Below are 11,344 nucleotides of genomic sequence, written 5' to 3' on the forward strand. Positions count from 1 at the left end.
CAACACAACTTTTTGCCAATTGTAGTTTAAAAAAAAAATCACTCAAGCCTATTTAATTGGATGCTTTCCAACTATGTACCATTTTCTTACCACTCTATCAAACTGGGATCCCAAACTGGGGTGTTGCAATGCCCCAGCCAGGGAAGCCCTATCTCTGTTCCCTTAAGAGGCAGGGCAATGGGGAAGGCAGAGTAGTGATTGCCATGATCATGCCACTGCCAGGGATAAAAGAAGTTTTTTGTTGTTTTTTTCAAAAAACTTACCATTAGCAGTGCTGGCCTTCCAAGGAGATTGTGACTCACTGCAATTGTGAAACTGGAAGTGAGTTGCGATAGCTATTTTTAGTTTTTTTGAAGCACAACAGAGGGATTCGCTGGCTCCCTGCACCCCCTGGAAGGCCAGCACTGCTAATGGGAAGTTTAAAAAAAAAACACTTTTCTCCCTAGCAGTGATGTAATCATGGTGATTGCCACTTGCCCCTTGTCAAATTGTCAACAAAAACAATTTTTGTTGATTGAATACTTGGTTTTGCTATATGGTCCTCCAAACATATGAGTTCAGGAAATGGTTTTTCATATGATATGACAACAGAGTGATGTTTTGACTACTCTTTTTATGGTTTTGTTTTTGTTTATCTCAGTGTGAGTCATAGTTTGACATTCTTTCTTAAAAAATCAGAACATGACTTCCCCTATATGAAATTTAAGGACTCATAGAAAGGAATCCTTACTGTGCCATCTGTAGTATTTAGCATGGCTTCCAGACACACTGGGGCTTTATGAACTCCCCTGCCAAGACAATTTGGGGTACTATAAAGTTGACTTTAAAGGTCGTTCCAAGAACTACTCACCTGGTTATGTGCCACTCAATTCTATGCATGTTTACCCAGAAGTAAATTCAACCTAGTTCAATAAAATTTGCTTCCAAATGGCTGCAGCCCTAATATTACCCACAAAATTAATGAGTAATTTAAAATACATACAAGAGATAATATACATAATACATGTGCATGTGCACTGGAGTATTTTATTAATCTGTGCCAACAGTATGAGAACAAATTACATTTAACTATATTAAGTTTATGGGAACATTATTATCTAAACAAAATCTAAACATCTTTAAATATTAAGGACACACGTAATATTGAATATATGAAGTGTGCGTTTTTAAAAAAAATGCCAGTTCTACAATTCTACTGTGTGATGGTTTTGTATAGTCTAGTACAGGGATTCTTAACTGGAGGCATCCATACAATTTGGAGGAATGGGAACCAAATGATGGAGGTATGGCTGTCTCTGAACAATTTTTTAAATTGTTGTTGGATTAGATTATTTACTATCACAATTATCAATATGGATTAGGAAGAGCATTCTGTTCCTAGCTATCCACATATAGTCAAACCAAGCTATTGACATCTTTTGAAGTCATACTGGTCCCTAGTAGGACTGGTGATGATGATGATGAAGGGGGTATGGGGATATATTGGGCAATTCATTGGGCGGGATCTATAATCATAAAAAGGAACCCTCACACAAAAGAACCCTTGGTCTAGTAGGTCTTCATTAATACATAATGTTTTCAAAAATTAATTTACCAGCCAAATCTAATTTTCCAGCACTGATGTTAATCATGGAGGTCTCTTCAAGGTAAGGGAATGTTCCCTTTCCTCAAGGTTGCATTGCAGCAGCAGCAGCACTGGAAAATTGGTTAGGACTGGGCTGTTAAAACAAGCACCCCCCACCAATATCGGCAGATCCCCCCACACCTATTAGCTTTATTCAAAGGCTTACCAGGGCAAAGTCTTTCTTGCTTTTACAGGTTGCTATAAGCTTGTAAGCTTATAAGAGTGGTTCTCACACTTTTAGCATCGGGACCCACTTTTTAGAATGAGAATCTGTCAGGACCCACCAGAAGTGATGTCATGACTGGAAGTGACATCATCAAGCAGGAAAATTTTTAACAATCCTAGGCTGTAATCCTACCCACACTTACCCAGGAGTAAGTCTCATTTACTATCATTGTTAAAAGCATATACCTAATAGCCTGTTAAAAGTACAGATCTGTAACATTTCATTTCTGTAAATGCAGTCACATACCATGGCAGCATCAAGTTTAATAGATTAAAAATAAAAATATTGAAATGAATGGGGACCCACATGAAATTGGCTCACGACCCACAGTCTGAGAAACAATATAGCACATGCAGGCAGGCTACTGGCAGCCTCAATGCTTGAAGAGACTATATTGAAGATTAACAGGAAGCAGGAAGTTCGCCGCTTCTTGTTAACCTTTGATGTAGTATCTTCAAGCTTTCAGGTTACCAGCAAACTCAGAATTCAACCATCTGATTCTGCTGATGTGTAGACCAGGCCTTAATGAGAGTTATCACCCTCCAGGACCAGCCTGGGATCTCCAGGAATCAGCATCAAAACTCCAGGTGATTATTGAAGAAATCCTGGAGATTTTACAGGGCCTCCCTGGCAGTGGCATAGCTAAGGAGGTTCAGGGGGTAGCAGTTGCACCGGGCATCAAGCTTTAGGGGGGCAACAAGCTGAGCTTGACACTAGTGACCAAAATTATGAAAATTTTGGTATGTATGAATAATACCATCATGTTATATATCATTGGAAAGGTAATTTAATGCAGAGTGCAATGAAACAAACTGCACCGGAATATCTGTATGCTATCAAAAGTTTTGGCCAATTAACCAGAAAATGAAAACACCTGTCTTGTGGAACAAAAAGAGGATTTGCTTAACTCCAAAGCAACCTATGAGACTGTTCTGAGTGTCAATGAGATGTTGTTATGATACAGCATGGAACCAATAACTTTTTATTTATTTCCTTAATTAAATTTGATTTTATCATGCAGGGGGAGCTACAGAATCTTCTTTGACCCCAGGTTGCAGATAGATGCCTTAGCTTTGCCACTGACTGGGGGGAGGCAGCAGAGCAAGTGGGTGGTGAGCTGCTGTGGGGATGTGTTCCTCCCAATTTTCACTTTTTAAAAAGCCAGGGTGTGATGTCACTTCTGGTTGTGACATCACTTCCGGGGCAACATTTTGAGCTTTGCACCGGGCTACACGATCATTAACTACGTCACTGCTCCCTGGTTTAATGACATTACGTCAAGTTGGGGAAAAACCATCTCCAGGAATAGCTTTCAAGTCAGAGCTGGCAACTCTGGCCTCAGTTCATCAGCTAAAGGCTTCAACAGCTGTCCTATACCCATCCCTAATACAACCAACAGAACTCCATTTTAACTGAAATATTATTATTATTATTATTATTATTAATAAAGGTATTTATATACTGCCTTTCTTGGTCGTCAGATTTCTCCTCAGACTTTATTCAAGGCAGTTCACATAGGCAGGCTATTTAAATCCCCGTAGGGATTTTTTACAATTGAAAGAAGGTTCTATCTTTCAAGAACCACAACATTTCAGATGTTTCTTTCTGATCTGGTTTCACAATCTGGCCTCCATCCTCCCACGCTCAGAGCAGATGGAATAACTCGGCTCAGCTTGTCAGCTGTTCAAGGTCGCACGGTGCCAGTGGCCTCGAACTGGCGACCTGCGGACGCTATCTTCAGGCAAACGGAGGCTCTACCCTCTAGACCAGACCTTCTGCCCAAAATGGTATCTAGGCAATGTCATGTTCTGGAGTAATTTCTGAGAGTTAGGAGAAGATGTATTTCCTTGATCTGCTCCTCAATCCTGGAACATTTAGCACTGATGATAAACGCTCTTACAGGATCACTGCTGAGCACCAGTAAGGAATGTGAAGAGTTCCAAGGAGTTCATTCCAAATATCCCAAGGAATGTCATTTATGCATCATTTCTTGTCAGTTAATTTGAGGGTGAGAGAAAAGGAGAATGTGTTAACCTCAGAGAACAAAATGCATTCAGTTTAAGCTTCCCTTATTTGGATATTTTATGTACAACTTACTTTGTAATTTACCCTGAGGTCTAGGATGAGCAGACCAGATGGTCAAATGAAGAGCAGGTGCATGTAATATATATGCAATATTTTGTTTGGTTTGGGCACTAATACCTTAATATTAATTACAGTTTTAAAACATGATTTTCCAGATTAATATTTGCATGGAAGTTTCGTTTGGTTAATACCATCTAACTACTTTTCAAGAGTAGTCACAAGTAGCTCATTTGTCCTAAAATAAGCTTGTGGAGAAAATTCTAGTGTCCAGTTCTGCAGATCTATTTGTATTTAGACAAACCAGAATTTTTGCAGTATTTCCTCATAAAGCTTTTTGGTGTTCCATATGATTTTTCTGAGCCTCAAATCAGCACAGTTTAACAAACACACTGACCTTTACCTTTTCCTGGCTTAAACAGGCCGGCTCAGATATAAGCCAGTTTACACCCTGGTGTATTCCCAAAACTTATTCCCAAAATATGTTTTGAACTATGTCTTATTCCAATAAAATGCATTTAAAAGTACATCCCAAGGAACAGGTGGTAGCTATTAAAATCCGTGGGAGTTTTGGTCAACTTCAATTGAGCATGGATTGCAGCCTCATCCCATTAGCATCTATGGGATTTATAGTCCAAGGTTATGCATGTCTACTCAGAAGTAAGTCTCATCAAGTTCAATGGTATCTACTCCCAGAGAAGCATGTATAGGATTGCAGCCTTAAAGAATTTTCAAGATGGTGGGGAAAAGTCCAGAGGAACAATTCATACAAACTGCCTTGGGGTCACCTGTACATGTGCAAGGAACAGGTCCTCTGAGAGGAATTCTATCAGGGGGTACAAAGTTTCTTCTGGGCCCCTTTTGCAAAGGGGGAGGGGTGAAAGAAAGGGGGAGGGTGGTGACGGGTGAGCTGACTAGGGGCAGGGAGGGGTGAAACAGAGTGGGGGGAAGGGTAGAGACAGCTGGAAAAATCTTTGGAGCCCAGGTCTACCAACCCATGTGGCATCAGTAGTGTCCCCAGCATCCCCAGTCGTGATAGTGTCCCTAGCATCCCATGCAGGCAACAGGACTGAGTAGATAGGAAATTTCTGGGCCCCCTCCTTTGGCTCCTGGGCCCCCCTTTTGACCTTGGGCCCCTGTACAGATTTCCCCCTTTACCACCCTCTCCTAGGCCCTGGCAAGGAAGACAGCATGGGTCTCTTCCCCCTCTCTTTGGCTGGCACATAGGCACAAATGCATGATAGTGCAGTCAGTGAGTGACCATTACTCACAACAGAAGTCCAATAGCAACTTCCAATAGAGATTGACAGTCAAATAAATACATGCAAGACAGCGGAGGGTCTAGTATACTGATACAGTATTAAGGTTCTGTCTCCCCCCCCCCCCCATGGGGACGGAAATTTTGCTAGAACTGGGTTGTTTTACCCTGCATGATCTCAGAGGGACAAAAGAGAGGGACCAAGACACTTTTTTAAAAATTCCTTTGGAAAATGAAACAAGGAGATGGGAAAGCAGCATAGATCAATGGTAGCAAACAGGTTTCGCATGTGGAAGGTCCCATTTTCAATCTCTGACAGCTCCAGGGTGGGCTGAGAAAGATCCTGTCTGAAACCCTGGAGGGCTACTGCCTGTCAGTGCAGACAAGGCCAATGGTCTGACTCAATAAAAGGCAATTTCATGGGTGCACACATTCCAAAAATCTTATTCCTCTTGAGACTACGAATGGTTGTGACACTGAGGTGAAAAGCTGGAGGGGATGGCATTTTGAAATGACTCCCATGAGATCCTTGCACTATGTAAGAGGAATAAAAATGGGCTTGTACATTACCAGGACCATGTGGTGTCCATTTCATCATGTGTCTTCCTCTTTCAGTATTCAAGAAACCTGTGAGGAATCATTGCATCTCTGAGAGCTTTGCCCATGGACTCATTGCAGCCTGCTAAAGGCTCAGTGGGGGTCAGGCCTCCCACTTAGTGTCAGGGTTGGTGGGCAGATTTTGCCCTCATTGCAACAGGGTCCATGTTCAGTACTTCATTGTTTCATACAGACATAAATTCCAAACTATTTGCTTATATAGCAGAAGGTTAAGTTGGGGACAGCACTGGGGTGATAATGGGCAACCCAAATCTATCCCTGACAACATCGCCGGATGCAGTGGCACCAAGGCAGCTACCGCTGTATCCAGCAGCACTGCCGGAGGTCTCCTCAGGGGAAACCCCAAACCCCACAATGGAGTTTCACAAGCCCCATTGAGAGCCTCCATGTTGGACTTTGCAGCCTGACACAGAGGATCGGATATTGTGGAGCAGGGCTTTGCTGGTGTCACCCCCTTCCTACCTGGTGTACTCTACCTGGCCTCAGATATTTCTCTGTTCAGATATTTTTCTCACACACATCCAACATTCAGCACTTTTGTGACCCAGTGATCTTCTAATTTTGTAGAGTATTGCTAAAACTTAAAATACTATACATGTGTTTCAGACTTTGTTAGTAACTAGTTATTTCCTGATTCACAATCTTGTTTCTGACTGAACTGAATAGGGGGGCAGATGCAGGGCCAATGAGTGGCCAACATTGGGAGGATGCCTCCTTGCCCCACACTAGGAATGAGCATCACAGCAACAGACACCCCTGCCAAACCATGGGGAAATGCCCAAGCACACCACGCACGCGCACGCGCACACACACACCCCATTACACAAAGCTGCTACAGCACCCCCACTCCTTAGAAGAGCTTCAGTGGTGTCAGCTGTAAAAAGGCAAATGCAAAGACCTGCTAGGAGTCCTGCATCCTGAGTTCAAGAACCCTTATCCCACCCACATAAACACAGACATCACTGCAAATACAAGGCACACCTGACTGAGGAGCTGTAGCACCTGGACAAGCATGGCGTGGGGCCAGTCATTGAGCTGATATGTGACACAAAGTGTTGGAGGAGATTAAAAAATAGTTTCCTCTTTGGAGAGGAAGCAGAGTAGCTTAAGCAGCAGACCCCCCCCCCCTTTTGGATAGTACTCCAAGGAACCTCCCTCACCCAGCTGACTGCTAATCAATAAAAAAAGACAGAGGCAATGGCTTGTTAAAGTTGCAAAAAAGAAGTTATTTACTTACAATTCCATTGAGTGTATATTTACAGCATCTGATCAGAGGTTCAGCTAACACTTAGCGATAGCAAGGCCCTGGTGCTGCCTCACGCTGCATGCCTTGTGCTCAAGATGGCCTGGGCATCAGAGCCCTGGTGTGCACTTCTCAAAAGGGTGGTGGTCAGAGGACAAGAGGAAGTGCTCAGAGGAGAAGGATAAAGGGTTAGGGCCACACCCCACAAGGATCACAGAGAGAGTCACTGGGCCATAGCTTGACCCCTTCTGGACAGCATCCTGCCCCCTCTGGACAGCAGATGGAGTTGCATCAACTCCAACACAGAGCACCTACAGCAGCACCCTGCCCACCTTAAGGAGTCAGAGTGAGGACACCTGAGAGCAGATTCCCCCCCCCCCCAGAGTTCTCAGCTGGCCAACCCTGAAGCCAGCTGAGATAAAAACAACAACAAAGGCGGAAGGAAGAGCTCCTCAGCTGCTAAGAAGAAGACAAGGGTTATCCAGTCAATGATTCTATTGAACTGTCTCTGTGATAGAGCAGCATCTGAAAGATAAAGCTATGGATGGGTTTGCCAACCCTGTCCTCCCAACAAGACTGTTGTGCTATTGCAAGTTATCCAACAGGCAGCCAATTAACTGGTGCCAGAGAGATCTGGCTGCACCAGTTGTTTCAGTTGACCTGCCATGGAGTTTGCAAAGCTACCAGGACCTGACTGGAAGAGTAGGTCAGCAGCCTCACCAAGCAGTAGCTGGTCTCATGCTGGTCAGTTCAGGCAGGCTGTACATTTCCCTTGGGATATGCACAGTCTCATTGCCCAGCTGTCCTCCCTGATCCCCACAGACTTGACAACAGCATCAGCCAGGCTTGTTCTCTGCCTCAAGAGTAACTACTTGGTATTTGTGAGCCAGAGTGGTGCCACCAGTGTGTCTGTGCAGTTGTGCCCTTTAGGGGGTGAGATCATGGTGGCTTGGGACATTACCTTTCCCTTTCCAGAGGGCCTGCAGTGGAACTCTGCAGTGTTCAGCTCCCTAGGGCAATGGTGCACTCCTGAAAAAACAAAAGGGAGTCAGATGAATGTTTGGCCAGCATTACCTATGGTTGGAGACCTTGGCATTTGCCAAAAGGGAACAGGCATTCCCAGCTGTTGCAAGAGATTAGGCAATACAGTTGATAGCAGAGACCAGTGCCAACCCAACCATGAGGGAAGGTGCAGCAGATAACATCAGCAGTTGTCATCTGCTGATTGTGAGGGGTCCAAGGAGGTAGCAGATTTAAGGTGCACTTCAGCCCAAGTCTATCACAGCCTCCTTCCACCCCACTGCTGTCACAAGCAGCAATGATCTGCTTTCCATTCAGCCTAGCAAGAAGTAGACCATCCACCTTCTTACCTTTCTCCCCTGGCGGTTTCCTGGGCCAGCACATGCCACCCCTTTAAATAAAATTGAAAATCTCACATTTTTGGGTTTGATGAAACTTCACAAGATCTTGGAAAGGTTTAATCTCCTCTATTAAATTGTTTACTCCTTTCTCAGTTGTTTAGGGTGAATGCTTGTTGGTTATTGAATTCATTATTTCTCAGGTCTTTAATACCACTTTTGGGTTTATGAACTCCAGCAGCCCTTTCAGGCCTTCTTTTTGGACCAGGGGGTACCCCAGTTTTGTTTTTTACACATTAAATAAAACAGCCTTTTTCTAGAAATCAAAAATCTGCTTGACATGAGTTTAGTTTATACCATTTATTTTTTAATCTTCCTTAGGGCTGCAACCCTCCGCACACTTACTTGCGAGGAGGAAGTCCCATTTCACTCAGTGAGGCTGCACTTTCCTGGGAGGAAAACTTGGGGTTTCTTGGAGAGACCTGCTCCCTGTCAACACATCCTTTCCCCCTTCCCTGCTTCTCTCTCTCAGAGGTGTTCACTCTCTGCTCAGCAAAAGAGAGAGAGATGCTAATAAATCCAGCCCGGGGAAATGGATGTGGATGGCTGTCTCTTTCTGCCTCTTAAATTTCTCATTGTCCTGCCTTCCCGTTTCCTGGAGGCTGCAGTCTGGCCGCCTTGCCCTGATTTGCCACCTTGCTCTCTGTGAATTGGATTGATGCCTCCAAATGAGCCGGGCAACCACCATTTGTAGTCTGAATTAACAGGGAGAGAAGGAGGAAGGAAGGGAGGCAACTTGGGGGGGGGGGGGAGAACAATGTCCACCTCCGGCATCTATCTTGTGTACCCATCAGCCTTCCAGTGCAGCCACCAGTCTTCGCCTGATTTGTGGTGACACTCGCAGAACAGACACTTTCTCTCCAGCTGGATTATTCAGACTGGAGTGTGTGTGTGACAGGGCCTCTGAGAGGAATTTTATCAGGGGGTACAAAGTTTCTTTTGGGCCCCTTCCCAAACGGGGGGGGGGTGGAAATAGGGGTGAACAGGATGGAGGCAAAATAGGCAGAGGGAAAGTGGCTACAGCCAGAATAGTCTTTGGAGCACAGGTCTAACTGCCTGCCCGGTGTTGGCAGCTTGATAAAGTAATAAGGAAAACCAAACACACTCTCTTAATTCTCTCTAAAATCTTTCAAATATAGAAAACTTTTGCAGGAGATTACTGTCATTGTATTTAGGCTCACACTAAACTGGAAACTGTCCTGTGTTCCCCAAAACCGACTTCTGCAGCAGCTGCAGTCCCACAGCTGTGTCTCTACACTTGCTGAACCATAAGCCAAAGAGTTTCTATAGCAGGTCAATTTCCTCCCAGATGTGACACTTTTAAGGAGTGTATGCATTCCTCGGCCTGGTGTGTATGGCTTGTGGCAGAAGTTGCTGCCATGTACCCCAGTTGCTGGTAATGCCCCCAGTATCCTGTGTGGGTAGTGAGTCTGGGTGAAATTGGAAAATGTAAGAAATATTTGGGCCCCCTCCTTTAGTTCCTTGGCCCCCTTTCTGATCCTGGGCCCAGGTACAAATTACCCCCTTTACCCCCCTCTCCTAGGCCCTGGTGTGTGAATCTGCACAGGGTAAAAATCGAATCCCCATCCCAGTGTCCTAAGCGGACACCCTAATCCAAAAATCCCCTTGAAATCAATACTTGCACTTTTCCAGTAACAGATCATTCAGTTCGAATGGGGGGGATTAAACCTCACTCCAGATGGTGGGGTTCGAACCTGGCTCTCCTCAGTCATAGCTGGACACAATGATGACTGTCTGGAGCTGACTCTCTGGGAGGGAGCTCAGCTCCTGCACTGCAGAAACAGAGTCTAGACAAGATGGCAACCCTCCAGGGGGACCAGATGTAATAGAGAACAAAGTGCCTCTACCATTGTATAGAAGGGGGATTCTTGGCAGGTGCAGCTTTTTAAACCCTCCCATGTTGAGCTGGACCTGCCAACATTCCCTCTTCTATACCATGGTTAAAGGTATGGTATGGGCACACTGTTCCCCTTTAGTTAAAGGTATAGGCACTCCATCCTCCATTCTGTCTGATGGCCCTGCAACCCTCCTGCCAGTTCTAGCTAGGCACACTTGGAAGAGTGCGATTCTGGGCGTGTTTACTCGAAAGTAAACCGTGGGGCGTAGTCTTTGGGAGATCTGTTTAGGGTGGCCACCTAAATCGGTTTCCGGGCTCTTGCTAGATAATTCCTTCTGTCCTTCCAGGGAAAGGAGTTTGTAAAGCTCTTAAGCAAGTTAACTCAGAAGTGGCAGCCCAAGCCTATGAATGTCTACTCAGAAATAAATCCCATTACAGTCAATGGAGCTTACTCCCAAGTAAGTGTGGATAGGATTGTAGCCTAAGGTGTGTGTGGTGGTGGGGTTACTCCTCAATGAATGTGCATAGGATTGCAGCTTTGACGTTGTATAGTTCAAAAAATGGCATCGGTGAGAACACCTAAACTGTAATCTGGAACTGTCTGCCACGCACAGGCGAACGCCCTCCGTATGACGTTCTGCTCCACCACTCCGTTGCACCGGAGGCCTCGATTGCAGGGTTGCCTGCTGATGTGGATTGGCAATCAACGAATGGGGAGCTCAAGCGGTCATGTTTGACTTCAATGGGACCACTTGCGAGCACAATCATGACTACCCAGAAGTAAGCCCCACTGAGTTCAATGGGACTTTCTCGTAAGTAACTATGTATAGGATCGCAGCCTGAGACCACACTCCGAAAACGCTTCCTCGATGCTCCGGATCGTGCGTGCTCTGCGCCTCAGTGCCAAGAATTTCCTCTCCACCGAGGGCGCGTTCGGTGCTTGACTACTGCAGTGACGGACCTCTTCAGGGCCCATCGAGGGCTGCTGCTCTCTCCGTGGTTAAACCACCTGCCCGG

This window comes from Tiliqua scincoides, chromosome 1, assembly GCF_035046505.1.
Source record: "Tiliqua scincoides isolate rTilSci1 chromosome 1, rTilSci1.hap2, whole genome shotgun sequence".
In the NCBI taxonomy this organism is placed as follows: Eukaryota; Metazoa; Chordata; class Lepidosauria; order Squamata; family Scincidae; genus Tiliqua; species Tiliqua scincoides.